The following is a 17,396-nucleotide window of genomic DNA, read 5'->3' as shown; positions in this document are numbered from 1 at the left end:
CTCTGTTCTGAGTGCAGACCTAATAGTGCATTGTAGACATTGATAATTACTTAAAGCCTCTCTTGTTAGAATCCCCTGGTTATCTTAAGCATGTCCCTTACATAAATCAAGGATTAGGCATTGTAAGTGATCATCAGGTCATTTTAGTTAGTTTAAAAATGCTGTTATTCTTCCTTTTCTGTTTGTAGTAGGACAGACTTCACTTGGATTAATGAACAAGTAGTCCCTGCAAAAACATCCTAGAAGCTACTGGAAGGGGTTTGCCATTCCAGTCCACCCTCTATCCAGATTGTTGACCTGTCTGTGTGTGCACAGTGCACAGTCATATTAAAATCAATACAGCCTCCCATAGCCAGGAGGGCAGATCCTAGGACGCCCCCCAAGGGAAATCCACATTCAGAATGACTCAGAGGCGAAGAACCACTGCCAGTGTCACCCCATGAAGCACCAGAACCACAGTCTGGCTCAGAGTCCACCGAGTCCCAGCAGATCTGAGAGCTCTGCAGATTTGCTTCTCCTTGGGAGTCAATGTTAAAGCATGAAATTTCTCTCTCTATTTCCTGCCCATCCCCTATTGTACTGTGATTTCACCAGCTTCAATGTTGGTTAATGAAATCAGTTCTTGTACAAGATACTCTTCATTTGTAAGTCCCCATTAAATATTAGAGAGGTTGAGGAATTCATTAACTGGCTATTTATCCTTATTACTGACCAGGCAAGGCCGATGCTGGAAGGAGTTACAGGACTAAGTTTCCTCCCAGGAATGGGCCACAGAGGCAGGATTAAGTGTTTAAAACATCTCTCTGTTGCTTTGTGTGTGGCAAGTCTTGAGTGGAGGAAGTATTGTATTAAACAGAAATGAATAAATCAATAGCACTTGACAAAAAAGAATAAAATTCTTACTGATCGAGAAACATGAGAGAACAGAAATAGAGATTAGAGAAGCAACACACTTAAGAATGAATTGTGAATTTTAAAAACCAAAATTTTGTATTTAAAATGGTAAAAAAATTAATGAGGTTAAAATGCTTAATCTATATTGATTTTGAAAAATTTTAGGCACTTCCTAAGTAGGCTGTTTTTTGTTTTGTTTTATTTTTTGTTTTTTACCCTTTTTACTCTTTTGTTCTTTGTTCATTGCTCTTCTGGGTACTCACAACACAGCACCCAAATTTCTGTGGGAACTCCTTCAATCAATATCCTTATGATACTGACAGTTTTGGCATGGACTCATGTACTATAAACTCAGACAAGAAGCATGCATGTATCTCTTGGCTGCAGGATCTGTGTCTAGTTCCCAGTGCTTCCGAGAAGTGTGGATCACTGCTGTTTCTGTGAGTTTATACCCAGGTAAATAAACCTTTGTTATATTACATTCTGGGCAATTGGGGGACTCCTTTGTATGTCAACAAATTATCAGACACTTTCAGAGACATGGATCCACAAAAGACCTATAAAAGCTTAAGGGGAAAAAAGATCCACAAAAATAAAGACCAAGCACAGATTCTTGGTAGCCACATTTTTTCAGATATGTTCTGTTTGTTGTCTACAAGAAATGGTACAGCTCCTTTAAGAGGAATCTTCCTGGGGCATGCTGGCAACTGATGGCAGTATGAATGGCTCTTGAAGACTACTGTGATATGAAAAGGCTTTACCACACTGACTACTCTCATAGGGTTTCTCTCCAGTATGCGTTCTGTTATGACTCTGAAGACTTTTGGGATATGTAGAAACTTTATCACACTGATTACACTCATAGGGTTTCTATCCAGTATCAGTGTAACATGAAGGGGCCTGCTTGTTGGGGTATCTGTCCTGTCCAGTACCCCACAGCTGTCAAGCCTCAAAGAAAATCACATGGAGTCTACATTAGGTTATAAACTGATTGGCCCATTAGGTCAGGCTACTTATTAGCTCTTATAACTTATGTTACCCCATTATCCTTATCTACATTAGCCATATGGCTTGGTACCTTTTTCAGCTGTCAGCTCACATGTTGCTTCTTTGGTGGGCTGGGTAGGAATGGTGGAGGGAGCTTCCTCTTTCCCAGAATTCTCCTGTTCTCATTGTATCACCTCTACTTTCTGTCTGGTTTTCCTGCCTATACTTCCTGCCTGACCAATCACCATTTAATTAAAATATGATTGACAGATTACAGACAATTCTGCCACACCATTTCCCCTCCTCCTCCTCCTCTTCCTCCTCCTCTTCCTCCTCTTCTTCTTCTTTATTTTTTTTTAACAAAGGAAAATATCCATAGTCCATTTTTTGGGGAATGTGGGCGTAGTTTTCCAGGCTACTTCCTGCTGACTGGGGGCACTGGTAATCTTATGGGGACCTAAAGAAAATTTAGAGTTATAATCAAGTCCTGACTACAGTATCCTGTGAGTATCGATCATCTCAGTCAGCAGTCTTGAATCAGTTCTGGATGTAGAACTCAGACATCCAGATCATCTGTTTCTACCGGGAATTTCTTGGGTTGTCTTCCTTGATCAAATCTGATTTTTCTTAGCTCAGAATGAATCCACAGCCTCTCATTTCCTGTGGAAACAAAAGCAAAATCTCTTCTCCAAAGTAGCATACCTTTTGACTTCAATTTTGAAGCCAAGGTATTTTCAAAATATCTATGTTGGATTCATTCAGCAGCATTTATAAGCAAATACCTTTTAGCAGCTGTTGCTCCTTCCTCAGCATTCAAACAATTCAAAGAGAGCATAATAGCATAGTATCAAGATTCTCTGTGTATTTTCCATCTTCATGCGGCTTTATTTCAACCTCTATTTCTTTTATTTTTACTTTTAACTTTTGGCTTTTTGAGACAGGTTCTTTGTGTATATCTTTGTCCTGGAATAACTCTGTAGACCAGGCTGTCCTTGAACTCACAGAGATCCCTCTGTCTCTGCCTCCCAGGCATTGGGATTAAAGGTGTGTGCTACGACACTTTGAATTCACAGAGGTCAATCTACCTCTGCCCTTTGAAGTCTCAGAGGTCAATCTACCTCTGCCTCCCAAGTGTTGGGATTAAAGGTGTGTACCACCACACCCAACTACTCTCTTTCTTTCTTTTAAACTTTAAGAACTTTAACTTTTAGCCTGCATATATTTTTAACACACTGTAAAACATTTAGAGGTTTTCTTTATCTTTGAATCTCTCTTTACTGTATATCTCTTTTTCTGACCACATGAGTCTTTAAGGAGAGGATTAAAGCAGTGACTTTGATGGCTAGATCCAGCCCATTCCTTAGCTTTCCAGCCTCATGGCAGAGATACCAGTTGTAGCCATTTTTATTGCCACAACTCTATGGCATTTCAAGGTCCCTGACAGCAAACAAGCTGCATCATTCTGCTCAAAGACTACACTCAAGTGCTTCGGGCTGCCTGCCTGAAAGAGTCAGAGTTTGCCCTGGCAGGTCGACCCAGAAAGTCGGCATTTTAAAACGATGCAGCTTTTTTCCTGCTATGGCTGAAAACTGAAAAGCATGCATTCAGCTTTTCATCAACACCATTTAAGTGTTTTGTGGCTGGACCTCTTAAAACAGGCACAGGGTTTTGCAGCTAAAGCTGAGTCAGGAAGCCTCTCTTAGATGAGAGCATTTGCTTGCCTTGAGCAAGCAGAGCAGACCCGAGAAATTGCTGCCTCCAAGAAAACATGCTTTACTCTATTCTTCCCCAAACTTTCTCAGGCTTTCTGTGGATTCAATTATCCACGAGGGCACCATCTGTAATATGAGGGGCTGGCTTGTTGGTGTATCTGTCCTGCCTGGCAACCTACAGCCGGCATACCCCAAAGGAAATCACACACAGGACTCCATAAGATTATAAACTGATTGGCCCATTAGCTCAGGCTTCTTGTTAACTCTTATAGCTTATATTAACCCATTATTCTCATCTATGTTAGCCACATGGTTCAGTACCTTTTCTACCTAGCCAGCTCACATGTTGCTTCTTCAGTGATCTGGACTGGACTGCAGAGGGAGCTTCCTGCTTCCCAGAATTCTCCTGTTCTCATTGTATCATCTCTACTTCCTGTCTGGTTTTCCCACCTATACTTCCTGCCTGGTCAATCAGCATTTATTTAAAATATGATTGACAGATTTCAGACATTTCTCCTACACCATATAAATTCTTACATGACTCTGAACACTACTGTGATATGAAAAGGCTTTACCACACTGACTACACTCATACGGTTTCTGTCCAGTATGTGTTCTGTTATGACTTTGAAGACTACTGTGACATGTAAAAGATTTACCACACTGATTACATTCACAGGGTTTCTCTCTCTCCAGTATGTGTTCTTTTATGCCTTTAAAGACTACTGTGACATGTAAAAGATTTACCACACTGATTACATTCATAGGGTTTCTCTCCAGTATGTGTTCTTTTATGTATTAGTAGTCGACTCTGACATGCAATGGCTTTATTATGATGAATATGTTCACAAGCCCTGTCTTCCATAAGAATTCTTTCAAGCCTTTCAAAATGACTGTAATATGGAAAGGTTTTAACATGTTAACTATATTCAGAAGATGACTTGGCACATGTAAAAGCTTTACCACATTTATTATACTTTTACATCTTTATATCTGTATAAATTAATTTTACCATTTGTCTAATCTTATTGTGTATAGAATGTTCCTCTTGCCTCTATACCTCAATGCCAGATGAGGGCATCAGATCTCATTAGCAATGGTTGTGGGCCACCATGTGATTGCTGTGAGCTGAACTCAGGACATGAACTCTTAACCTCTGAGACATGGTCTAATTTTGAAGAAAATCAGACCTTTAGGTTTTATCATGTAAGTTTTCCCTTCTGTTTTTATTAAAGCTGTATCTTTTGTAAGATAGTCTGGGGACTTTTCATTACCGATTGCCCTGCATCATCATCATGTCATTTAAATTCATGTTTTCTCCTTTATTAAAGGTTGCTGTGCATCTTTGAAGATGCCTTTGATGGGAGGAGCTTTAATTACACAGCTCACTTTTAGAACATCTTATTTCTCTATGAGATTTTTCACAAATGTAAAGAGAACTGGCAAAACTCAGAGAATTAACAAACTTATATAAAATGCTGTGAGTCATACTACATTTGCAAAGTGACTCATGACAAACGGAAGTGTCTAAAAATACCGAGTACTCATAAGACTTTTCTGCAATGTTAGTTTGTTGATGTTTTCCCAATGAACAAGGAAAATCAATTACTTTTGAACTTTAATCACAATAAACATGTATAGTCAGATACTACTACATATCTTCTAATTGTTCTGAGAGAGATAATGTAACTTCGTTCCATATCCCTAGGCTCATATGGTTATTATCCAGACTGACCTATGATATCTCTATTAAAGAAAGAACAACAAAGAATAGGTTTCCACATTGAATTTACACAGTTTGACTCTCTGTTCCTCTTAGACATGTGGTGTAATTATTACGGTTTCTCCACCAAAACTGTCTTTAGATTCCACTTACCCATCTCAATAAACTTAGCCAAGTCATCCCCAGTATATGAGTTACACTAGCTTTCTATGGACTACTTGCTTAGTAGAAGGTTTTGGATGTATGCTTATCACCTGTTCAAAGTGTACACCTGCTGTGATACGAGTGGTATGAAACTGAATAGATTGGCAGTTCTACAGCACAGCTCACACTCAGCTGTGTCAAATGGTAATATCTGCTAAGGCACTCTATTCTTGTTTTCTTTCTTGATGATTTGCAAACCAAACTTTCCTACTTGACATTGAGGTGTATGGCTTCTTGAGAATTTAATAATCATCAATCCACTTTAAGCTCTGCTTATTAACATTGCTGCATTCCTTTTAAAGTACCAGGGCACATTAAACTTTTCTCAGACACACACTTAAATAATCTTGCTTATTCAAGTTACCTTCCATGTCCTCCAGAACTTTGAGAATGCTCTTTAATATTTTGATCTTCCCAAGCGTATCCTAAAAATAATATCAGAGAATATGTGATATGTGATTGAAAATTGTGCAAAATTTAAGTTATTATCGTCAATGAACCTTAGCAACATGAATTACTTATTCACCATACTCTTCCTCCTTATCAGTCCACATTACAGAAGAACCTCAAAAATCAGGAAACACTTGTTTCCTTATTTTATTTATTTTTTGGTAATTTTATTAAATTATAAAAGTTTCCATTTCCGCCCCTCCTCCCACCACCCTCCCACTCAACCCACTCCCTCTCCTCCTCCCTCACCATCTTACCTGAGGCTCCTGCAGGTCTCCAGCATCACATCATTGTACAGATTCTTCTGGGAAGGGTCCAGCAAAGCCCACTCTTTCGGGGTGAAGTTCACATGCACATCATCATGGGTCACTGTATTCTAATATATCCCATACATATGGAAAACAAAACGTGTGATACCTACAACATTGTAAATGCATGCAGTATGATCTTCTAATTCTGGTGCTTCCTGCATTTGTTTCATGACAGGGACTTTGTTATGCCATTACCACATCACTACAGAATGAAACTGAATAGGAAGTTCACCGCTGTCATTTCTTCAACCTTTAAGTAAGATTCATCTTGCAAAGAAATGCAGTCCTCAGTAAACATCAGAGAAATTGTATGACTTATTACTAAAAACAAAATATAATAGGCTATAATAGGTATTGACTCATGCCCTTAGAACCAGCACTTAGAAGGCAGAGGCATCTATGTATGTGTCTTTTAGGGGTCCTCATTGTTGTCTAGGTTCTCTGATGTTGTGATTTGTGGGCTGGTTTTCTTTGTTTTATGTTTAGAAGCCACTTATGAGTGAGTACATGTGATAATTGTCCTTCTGGGTCTGGGGTACCTCACTCAAATTGATGTTTTCTAGCTCCATCCATTTGCCTGCAAAATTGAAGATGATGTTATTTTTTTCTGCTGTATAGTACTCCATTGCATAAATGTACCACATTTTCCTTATCCATTCTTTTTTTTTTTTTTAGAAATTTATTGGATATAACCAATGTTACCGTACAAGTAGCTACTTAGGCATATTTGTCTTGTCTTAGCTGCTCTAGTTTCTCTCGAATTCCCCCAAAAGTTTTCTCCCATCACTCATTTTAAAAACAGAGAGCCAAGGATCTGAGTCCACTTTTCAAGGATCTTCATCACATTTATGGGGAGCAGTTATTCGGTACATATTTCACATTTCCATTTAAATGATATGATACAGATGGCTTTATAGGTGCTGTCGCGGGCCCACCTGGTGGCGGGGACTCGGTGTGCCCATGATGTACCCTTCACTGGCCCTACTGCTCTTTCCCATCCCTCCACCCCACCCCGACGTCCTGAGTAAACCTGATTTATCACAGAAAACTGACATTCTTACATTCAAAGACAGAAAATTTTTAATTCTCACATTTTGATGAAAATTGTTGTGGAATTGCCCCAACTGTTTGTTATGTAGCTTTTAATAAAGTCAATGTGGCTAAGTCTAGATTTTCTTTTCACAGACTAGAACAGAAACCATCTGTGAACGTTCCTGTCCTGGAATGTGTATGTGTGTTGGTGGGGGCGGGGTGTGAGGCAAAGGACTCTTTAGTCTGGAAATGCTGCCGATGGTTATGAGATGGTAGAGGAATCACATTGGTAAGAACCAGAACAAACCTCTGACTTCAATTTTTGTTAGCGCCAATTTCCTTATCTGTCATGGACTATGTGATAGGCACCACAGTGACCTTTCACCCTCTTTCACCTCCGTTTCCTCTGCTGTACCCTCGCTGACCCGAAGCATTATCTGAGGCTTCCACCCAGACACATCTTACACCCCAAGGGTCCTGACGGTTTCCTGAGTCTACCTTTGGACACAGTAAGGACACACTGCAGCAATGGCCAGGGCCAACAGGCTAGGAGGCTCGAAGCCCAGCTCCCCTCCATACCACACTGACACCTGTGGGGTCAGGGGTCAATAACAGATGGGAGGAGAGGGAGGCCTTAACCAGAGCCAGAAGTGCCATGCACCAGCTCTGATGAAATCAAGGACCCATACAAACAAATCCACAGTTCTAGTTTCTTCGGGTCTTCTGTGATTTCTTTCCTTTCCATTTTTATTCACTCAGCAAACATTAAGCTCTTACGGGGCATATAAAAATACTCAGTAATGTTACCTGAAGGGAAAATACTCAGAAATCCCGAAGTTACTGCAGCATTTAAAAAATGTTTCCGTCTGCATGAGCCATTGCTGGTCCCACTTCTCACATTGCAAGTTGGTAAGACACTCACATGATTAAACAATTAATCACTGTGAGACCCTGTGACAAAAACAGACGTTTGCTCCACTAAGTTGTTAGCTTCCAAGCCTCTGAACACCTAGTGGGTCTTCAGTTTCAACTGAGGATACACTATTGTGATGAGGCCGGCCACGGAGGACACAAGACCCCCCAGTCCCATGACACCGAGATTGGATTTGTAGATCCCCAGCTGATTCAGAGGGATAAGGATGTCACACAAGTTCTTCACTGTGTCTAGGAGCAAGGGGGGATGCCGCTTCAGAGACTGGAATAAGAATAGGAGAAAGGATTGGAGCCAGTCCGTGTCTTCAGTGACCACGCTGTACCCAGGAAGGTCCCCGGATGACTTCTCTCTCTTGGCCCTGTCCCGGGCCACTCGTTTCATCTGCAGCAAGATCTCCTACAGATCGCGGGCCAGGCTCAGCAGGAGGAAGTAGTAGTGTCAGGTTGCCCACATTTGCCATTTCTCTCTGTTGACGCCAGAGGTCAGACCCACACTCTTCACCCACAGGACAGTGTCACAGATGTAATAAATCACGCGATTCCGGTTGACTAGCATAGGGCATAAGCGGGGTACTAGGTCCGTGACTTGGATGCTCTGCTCTGTTGCCTGGATGGTGTGAACCACGTTGCCTAGTCTGAACCATTTAAGGCCAGTGCTCACACTGGACTCCAGACTCTTGAGCTTCATTACCACCGCCTCTTTGCCAGCTCTAGACTCTAACAAATATCTAAGCAACATGCATGCCTGTTGAGAGGCTCTGAAAAGTCGGTCCTGGCCCTGGCTCTGGTTGGTGAAGCGGATGAAGGCGTCCATGACTTCCACCCACGGCCACGCGTTGCACCTTGCTCACTCGTGGTTCCTCTGGGGCATCGCGGGTCCCAGGGGAAAGTCGGGGTCAGGGCAGCTGACTGGGTCTCTCCGCCCACTTGGGGGCGAACACACTTTCCGAAGCGTGGCTTTTTAGGTTTCCCTTCCTTATCCATTCTTAAGTTGAGGGTCATTCTTTCCAAGATCTGGCTATGACAAACAATGCTGCTATGAACATGGTTGAGCACATATCCTTGTGGCATGATTGATAAGTAATATCACTTTGGGATAGATATTTTTCTATGATATCTATGGTTTGGGTCCAGAGTGAGGAACCCACGATCAGCTTTCAGATACTTTCACAGCTGTTTCATAAGTCAGATGTCAGCATGGCGCCCTTCATGCATGGTGTCTCTCAAGGTCATTGAACAACTAGTCTTCAGGGGACACTGGGTATGAGGTGAATGTCAGACTCTTCTAGTCTTTCTTTTAGCAGTTGTCTACCAATGTTGAGGATAAGCCAAAGGCTTTGCTTTATGTACAGTGGGTTCCTCTGAAACCTTGAAGAAACTTTTTTTCCACATTACCCCTCATATTTGTTGACTGCAAAATGTTTCAAATTCATGAAGAGGGTCTCTATGGCCTCCTTGACAAGACAACAAGTGACCAATTGCTCAAGGGACTTAGACCTTATTGATCTTTTAAGGGAGGGGAGAAATATTCTGTTTTAGTCTCTCTAAGCACATTAGAATAGCGTCTAAGAATGACTATGAAACACCCAGAAGACCTATTTTCACCAGTTCAGTACTTTTAAGTGCTGTATAATATTTTGATAGCTAACAATCTCAAAGGAACTCTGAAATACAGGCTGTAAATTCACAGAGAGGACTAAGTGAGGACCAAGAGAGGAGCCCTGAAGCACAGGCTGTGACTTCAGAGAGTGAACCAAGAAAGCAGACCAAGAGAGCGGGCCAAGAGAGACCTCAGTGGCTCCCTGAGACAGACAGTGACAGTACAGAGCAGACCAAGAACAATTCCCAAAGACACTGAAAGGGTTGGACCAAGAGGCAAAGAAACTGCTGGCAACAATTGGAGGAACAGATGGGTAGGAGCCAATGCAAGAATTCATCCACTAACCTAAAATGCCATATGGTAACACCAGAACCCAGTGGTCATATAATGGGAAAACTTGATCATCCTAAACCAGAAGGTGCAAGAAGCTCACAGAATAACAAATAGACTGTACCAAAAAAGTCCCCTTACAACATAATAATTAAAACACAAAACATACAGAATAAAAAAAGAATATTAAGACATGGAAAGGTAAAAGTCAAGCAACATAAAGGCAGACCTATCAGAATTACAACCAACTTCTCAATGGAAAACATGAAAGCCAGAACCTCCTGGAAAGATGTGTTGCAAACACAAAGAGATCCTAGAAGCAAGCCAAGAATAATATGCCCAGCAAAACTTTCAATTACCATCTATGGAGAAAACAAGATATTCTATGACAAAACCAGATTTGAACAATGTGTATCCACAAATCCAGCCCTGCAGAAAGTACTACAAGGAAAACTCCAAACAAAGGAAGCTAGCTGCACCATCAAAAGTACAGGCAACAGACAACTTCCCACCAGCAAACCTCAAAGTAGAGAAACACACAAACACTACCTCTGAAAAATAACAGAAATTAGCAATCACTGGTCATTAATATCTCTTAATATCAATGGACTCAATTCACCTATAAAAAGGCACAGGCTATGAAAATGTATACAAAACGGGATCCATGTTTCTGCTGTATACAAGAAACACACTGCAACCTCAAAGATAGACATTACCTCAGAGTAAAGAGTTGGAAAAAGATTTTCAAATCAAATGAACCTAAGAAACAAGTAGGTGTAACTGCCCCAATATCTAACAAAATAGACTTCTGCCTAGTATCAATCAGATAAGATGAAGAAGGACACTTTATACTCATAACAGGAACAAGCCATCAATATGAAGTCTCAATCTTAAACATCTATGCACCAAATTCAAGAGCAACCACATATGTAAAAGAAACATTACTATAGCTTAAATGGCATATCAAACCCCACATGCTAATAGTAGGAGATTTCAATACCCCATTCTCCACAATGATTAGGTCAACCAGAAAGAAACTTAACAGAGAAATAAGAGAACTAGCATGCCACGACTCAAATGGACTTAGCAGACTTCTACAGAACATTCCACCCAAACACAAAAGAATATACCTTCTTCTTAGCACCTCATGGAAACTTCTCTAACACTGACCACACACTCGGTAACAAAACAATCCACAACAGATACAAACAATAGGAAAAACTCCCTGTATTTTTTATCTGATTATCATGATTTAAAGTTAAAATTTAACAACAATGCTAATTGCAGAAAGCCTGCAAACTCATGGAAGAAAATCAAGAAAGAAATTAAAGACTTCCTAGAATTCAATGAAAATGAAAACACAACGTACCCAAACCTGTGGGGCACTAGGAAAGCAGTGCTAAGAGGAAAATTCATAGCACTAAGTGCCTACATAAAGAAAGTGGAGAAAGCTCACACTAGTGACGTAACAGCACACCTGAATGCTCTAGAACAAAATAAAGCAGACTCACCCAGGAGGACTAGAAAACAGAAAATAACCAAATTGATCACTGAAATCAATAAAATAAAAACAAAGATAACAGTAAAAAGAATTAATGAAATAAAGAGCTGGTTCTTTGGGAAATTCAACAAGATAGACAAACTCTTATCCAAACTGAACAAAAGGCAGGGAGAGAACATCCATATTAACAAATCAGAAATAAAAATGGGGACATAACAACAGATACAGTTCTTCACAGACCTTGAAAGACCAATAATCACCTTCATATGGAAAAGCAAAATAAACAAACAAAAAAAACCCAGGATAGCCAAAACAATGTTTTACATTAAAGGAACTTTTAGAGTCTTCACTATCCCTAACATCAAGCTATATTATAGAGCTACAGAATTGAGAACAGCATGGTTTTTGCATAAAAGCAGACAGGCTGACCAGTGGAATCAAATCTAAGACCTGGATATTAAACCACACACATATGAACACCTGAATTTTGACAAAGATGCCAAAAATGTACAATGGAAGAAAAGAAAGCATTTCAATAAATGATGTTGGTATAACTGGATGTCAACACATAGAAGAATGCAAATAAAACCATATATATCCCCACTAATGCAAATCCTGCATGAAGGTTATGGATTCACACCATTACCAGCTGACCCAAGCATAGTCCTGATTTCAGAGAATGATACTGTTTCTTTCTCTATACATTAGGGCCTAAGAGAAATGCTTCCAAGTCATAGACAGGCTGCCAAATTTGGAGAGATCTCACTTCTCAAGAATTTCTGGAAATTCTGCACTTTTCATTAGAATTTACCTGTAAAATACATTTTGAGATTATTTGTAGAGGTTTTATGGCATCTCACATACTTGGTAGCACTGCACTGTGAAACTGTAATTTCGAAGAGCAGACTTGATGATATAAAAGATTTACCAATGGTTAGAAGATATGAAGAGACACAAGGTAGAATTTAGCTAAGGGAGGACTGTTTCTAAAAGACCCAGAAAGTAAGTAGTATGCCAAGAAGTTCTGATTTAGATTAGGATGTTAGGGTGCAAATGTTTATTCACCTTTCGTGTATGTTGTTATTGGTCATATTTCTGTGTTAAAGACAACAAACTGGGTGCTTATGGTGGAGATGTAAGAGAAACACTCTGTGTAAAGCTCTTTCTATAATAAGCTGGAGCACCATAGTTTTTAAAGGAATTTCTGAGATTTGTTGTAGTGGATGACGTTTTTTAAAAATGTATTTGCTGTTTCTTTATTGCCTATATACACCCATAAAAATGCAACATCATAGCTATAGTAACAATGCTAAGAATTATATGAAGACTGCCTCGTGTTTTTGCTAAGGTTTAGTTTAACACATTGTACCTAGGAAATAGTAATTTATTACACTGTCCTATATACAGTTTCCAGTTTGTTTTCTTTATTTAATTGTTGTTGCTCAGCACTATCAGGAGACAATGAATTTGTACCATCCAGTGATCAGCTGTGCCTGCTTACAAAGAAAAACAACCACCACATTTGCTGTCTGTTGATAGTGGATAATAAAGGAGGTATTATAAAAAGAAAGCAGTGTACAAAAGGAAATTTGGAAGAACACACACATGGAAATATCTTTAGTAAAGAAAGATTTACAAATATTAAGATGATAATGACTGCTTCTAGAAACCAAAAAACTGGACAGCATTTGCAAGTTATGAAGGTCTAAATCAGTTGTTTGTGGTAAATAAAAGATGGCATTTAGACATAAATTATTCTATTAACTTTGGCAAGTTCAGATACAAAATACTTTGAAATGTTATTTATTAACATTATTTTGTTATATAAACAAAATGTTATTTATGTCTGTCTATCAAAATATTATATAGTAATTAAAAGAACTAAATTGGTGAAAACTGATCTTCTGTGTGACATTATATTTCCCCCCGTCCTGAAAAGTTCAATGAGTTCTAAGACACTGTGGCCAATGGTCACTCATTGTCTTGTTCAAGGAGGCCATAGGGACCCACTCAATGTATTTAAAACATTGTCCAGTCTAAAAAAGAAGGGTCATTTTGAAACACATTTCCTCAAGACTTCAGAGGAATCCACTGTACATTAAGAAAACCTTTGACTTATCCTCACATTGAAGGATAATTGCTAAAGAAATGGTAGAAGAGTCTGACTTTTCCCTCATACTTAGTGTACCCTAGGAGTAGTTGCTCAGTTGGCCTCAGAAAAGCTATGTGGGATGAGCATCATACTGACATTTGACTGATGAAACAGCTATGAAAAGGCATTAAAGTTGAATGTGGATACCTCACTCTGGATTCCACCATTGATATCATAAGGAAATATCTAATAGATGTGGGTTGCTGTGAGCCCTTTGGGAATATATTATGGACTTTGGACATTGTAGACCTTTTGAGACTCCAGTAAATCAATTCCTTTCTTGTCAATATCTGAGAATTTGAACTTTGTGAGTGGCCCTCTAGAACGGTTTCCCAACACTGCCACCAGATTACACATATTCAGCTGCAATAAACAGTATAGAGCAATCACACAATAGCAGTTAGGTTTATCTCTTTACAGGGAAGTGGGATAAGAATTGGAGGTAGAAATCGACTAGGCAGTTTAGTGTGAAAAGACCCCAAAGAAAAGTTAACTAGAGGTTTTCTTAACTAAAAGCCAGGCATGTCCCTGGGATTCTTAGCTGTTTTATCCTTGCCAGAAGCCAAAGATGCCAAAAATGTCTTGGGAGCTCTGATCTTTGAAGTTAAGCAATTATGGGGGCCTTAGGAAATTTAAAGATCTCTGTGAAGAGAAAAAGTCCCTTAGTCAAGAGTATAGACTCTCTGTTCTGAGTGCAGACCTAATAGTGCAGTGGGGATATTGATAATTACTTAAAGCCTCTCTTATCAGATTCCCCTGATTATCTTAAGCTTGTCCCTTACATAAATCAAGGATTAGGCATTGTAAGTGATCATAAGGTCATTTTAGTTAGTTTAACAATGCTGTTATTCTTACTTTTCTGTTTGTAGTAGGACAGACTTCATTGGGATTAGCAAACAAGTAGTCCCTGCAAAAACATCCTAGAAGCTACAGGAAGGGGTTTGCCCTCTATCCAGATTGTTGACCTGTCTGTGTATGCACAGTGCACAGTCATATTAAAATCAATACAGCCTCCCATAGCTAGGAGGGCAGATCCTAGGACCTTCCCCCAAGGGAAATCCACATTCAGGATGACTCAGAAGCGAAGAACCACTGCCAGTGTCACCCCATGAAGCACCAGAACCACAGTCTGGCTCAGAGTCCACCCCAGTCCCAGCAGATCTGAGAGCTCTGCAGATTTGCTTCTCCTTGGGAGACAATGTTAAAGCATGAAATTTCTCTCCCTACTTCCTTCCCATCCCCTATTGTACTGTGATTTCACCAGCTTCAACGTTGGTCAATGAAATCAATTCTTGTAAAAGACACTCTTCATTTGTAAGTCCCCATTAAATATTAGAGAGGTTGAGGAATTCATTAACTGGCTATTTATCCTTATTACTGACAAGGCAAGGCCGATGCTGGAAGGAGTTACAGGACTAAGTTTCCTCCCAGGAATGGGCCACAGAGGCAGAATTAAGTGTTTAAAACATCTCTCTGTTGCTTTGTGTGTGGCAAGTCTTGAGTGGAAGAGGTATTGTATTAAACAGAAATGAATAAATCAATAGCACTTGACAAAAAAGAATAAAATTCTTACTGATCGAGAAACATGAGAGAACAGAAATAGAGATTAGAGAAGTAATGCACTTAAGAATGAATTGTGAATTTTAAAAACCAAAATTTTGTATTTAAAATGGTAAAATAATTAATGAGGTTAAAATGCTTAATCTATATTGATTTTGAAAAATTTTAGGCACTTCCTAAGTAGGCTGTTTTTTGTTTTGTTTTGTTTTTTGCTTTTTACCCTTTTTACTCTTTCGTTCTTTGTTCATTGCTCTTCTGGGTACTCACAACACAGTACCCAAATTGCTGTGGGAACTTCTTTAACCAATATCCTTATGATACTGACACAGTTTTGGCATGGACTCATGTACTATAAACTCAGATAAGAAGCATGCATGTATCTCTTGGCTGCAGGATCTGTGTCCAGATCCCAGTGCTTCCGAGAAGTGTGGATCACGGCTGTTTCTGTGAGTTTATACCCAGGTGAATAAATCTTTGTTATATTACATTCTGGGCAATTGGGGGACTCCTTTGTATGTCAACAAATTATCAGAAACTTCCAGAGACATGGATCCACAAAAGACCTATAAAAGCTTAAGGAGAAAAAAGATCCACAAAAATAAAGACCAAGCACAGATTCTTGGTAGCCACATTTTTTCAGATATGTTCTGTTTGTTGTCTACAAGAAATGGTACAGCTCCTTTAAGAGAAATCTTCCTGGGGCATGCTGGCATTTGATGGTAGTATGAATGGCTCTTGAAGACTACTGGGATATGAAAAGGCTTTACCACACTGATTACACTCATAAGGTTTTTCTCCAGTATGTGTTCTGTTATGACTCTGAAGACTATTGGGACATGTAGAAGCTTTACCACACTGATTACATTCATAGGGTTTCTATCCAGTATCAGTGTAACATGAAGGGGCCTGCTTGTTGAAGTATATGTCCTGCCCAGTACCCCACAACCGGCAAGCCTCAAAGAAAATCACACGGAGTCTACATTAGGATATAAACTGATTGGCCCATTAGGTCAGGCTACTTATTAGCTCTTATAACTTATGTTACCCCATTATCCTTATCTACGTTAGCCATATGGCTTGGTACCTTTTTCAGCTGTCAGCTCACATGTTGCTTCTTCGGTGATCTGGGTTGGAATGGTGGAGGGAGCTTCCTGCTTCCCAGAATTCTCCTGTTCTCATTGTATCACCTCTACTTCTTGTCTGGTTTTCCCACCTATACTTCCTGCCTGGTTAATCAGCATTTATTTAAAATATGATTGACAGATTACAGACAGTTCTCCCGCACCATTTCCTCTTCTTCTTTTTTTTTTTATCAAAGGAAAATATCCATAGTCCATTTTTTTGGGGAACATGGGCATAGTTTTCCAGGCTACTTCCTGCTGACTGGGGGCACTGGTAATCTTATGGGAACATAAAGAAAATTTAGAGTTATAATCAAGTCCTGACTGGAGTATCATGTGAGTCTCGATCATCTCAGTCAGCAGTCTTGAATCAGTTCCAGATGTAGAACTCAGACATCAGGGCCATCTGTTCCTACTAGGAATTTATTGGGTTGTCTTCCTTGATCAAATCTGATTTTTCTTAGCTCAGAATGAATCCACAGCCTCTCATTTCCTGTGGAAACAAAAGAAAAATCTCTTCTCCAAAGTAGCATACCTTTTGACTTCAATTTTGAAGCCAAGGTATTTTCAAAATATCTATCTTGGATTCATTCAGCAGCATTTGTAAACAAATACCTTTTAGCAGCTGTTGCTCCTTCCTCAGCATTCAAACAATTCAAGGAGAGCATAATATCACACACTATCAAGATTCTCTGTGTATTTTCCATCTTTATGTGGTTTTATTTCAACCTCTATTTCTTTTATTTTTACTTTTAACTTTTTGCTTTTTGAGACAGGTTCTCTGTATATATCTTTGTCCTGGAATAACTCTGTAGACCAGGCTGTCCTTGAACTCACAGAGATCCCTCTGTCTCTGCCTCCCAGGCATTGGGATTAAAGGTGTGTG

The 17,396-nt window shown here is 39.5% G+C and overlaps 2 pseudogenes; both read right to left on the bottom strand.

Moving 5' to 3' along the window:
- Positions 1–8,322: 8,322 nt before the first annotated feature.
- LOC148119140 (peroxisomal membrane protein 11A pseudogene) lies at positions 8,323–8,665 on the bottom strand (annotated as a pseudogene).
- Positions 8,666–8,685: 20 nt separating this feature from the next.
- Positions 8,686–9,060, bottom strand: LOC148119139 (peroxisomal membrane protein 11A pseudogene; annotated as a pseudogene).
- Positions 9,061–17,396: the final 8,336 nt, after the last annotated feature.

This window comes from Myodes glareolus, chromosome 18 (assembly GCF_982192425.1).
Source record: "Myodes glareolus chromosome 18, mMyoGla1.1, whole genome shotgun sequence".
NCBI lineage: Eukaryota > Metazoa > Chordata > Mammalia > Rodentia > Cricetidae > Myodes > Myodes glareolus.
Note: the sequence above shows the minus strand (reverse complement) of the source record. Positions and strands in the feature narration are given on the sequence as shown.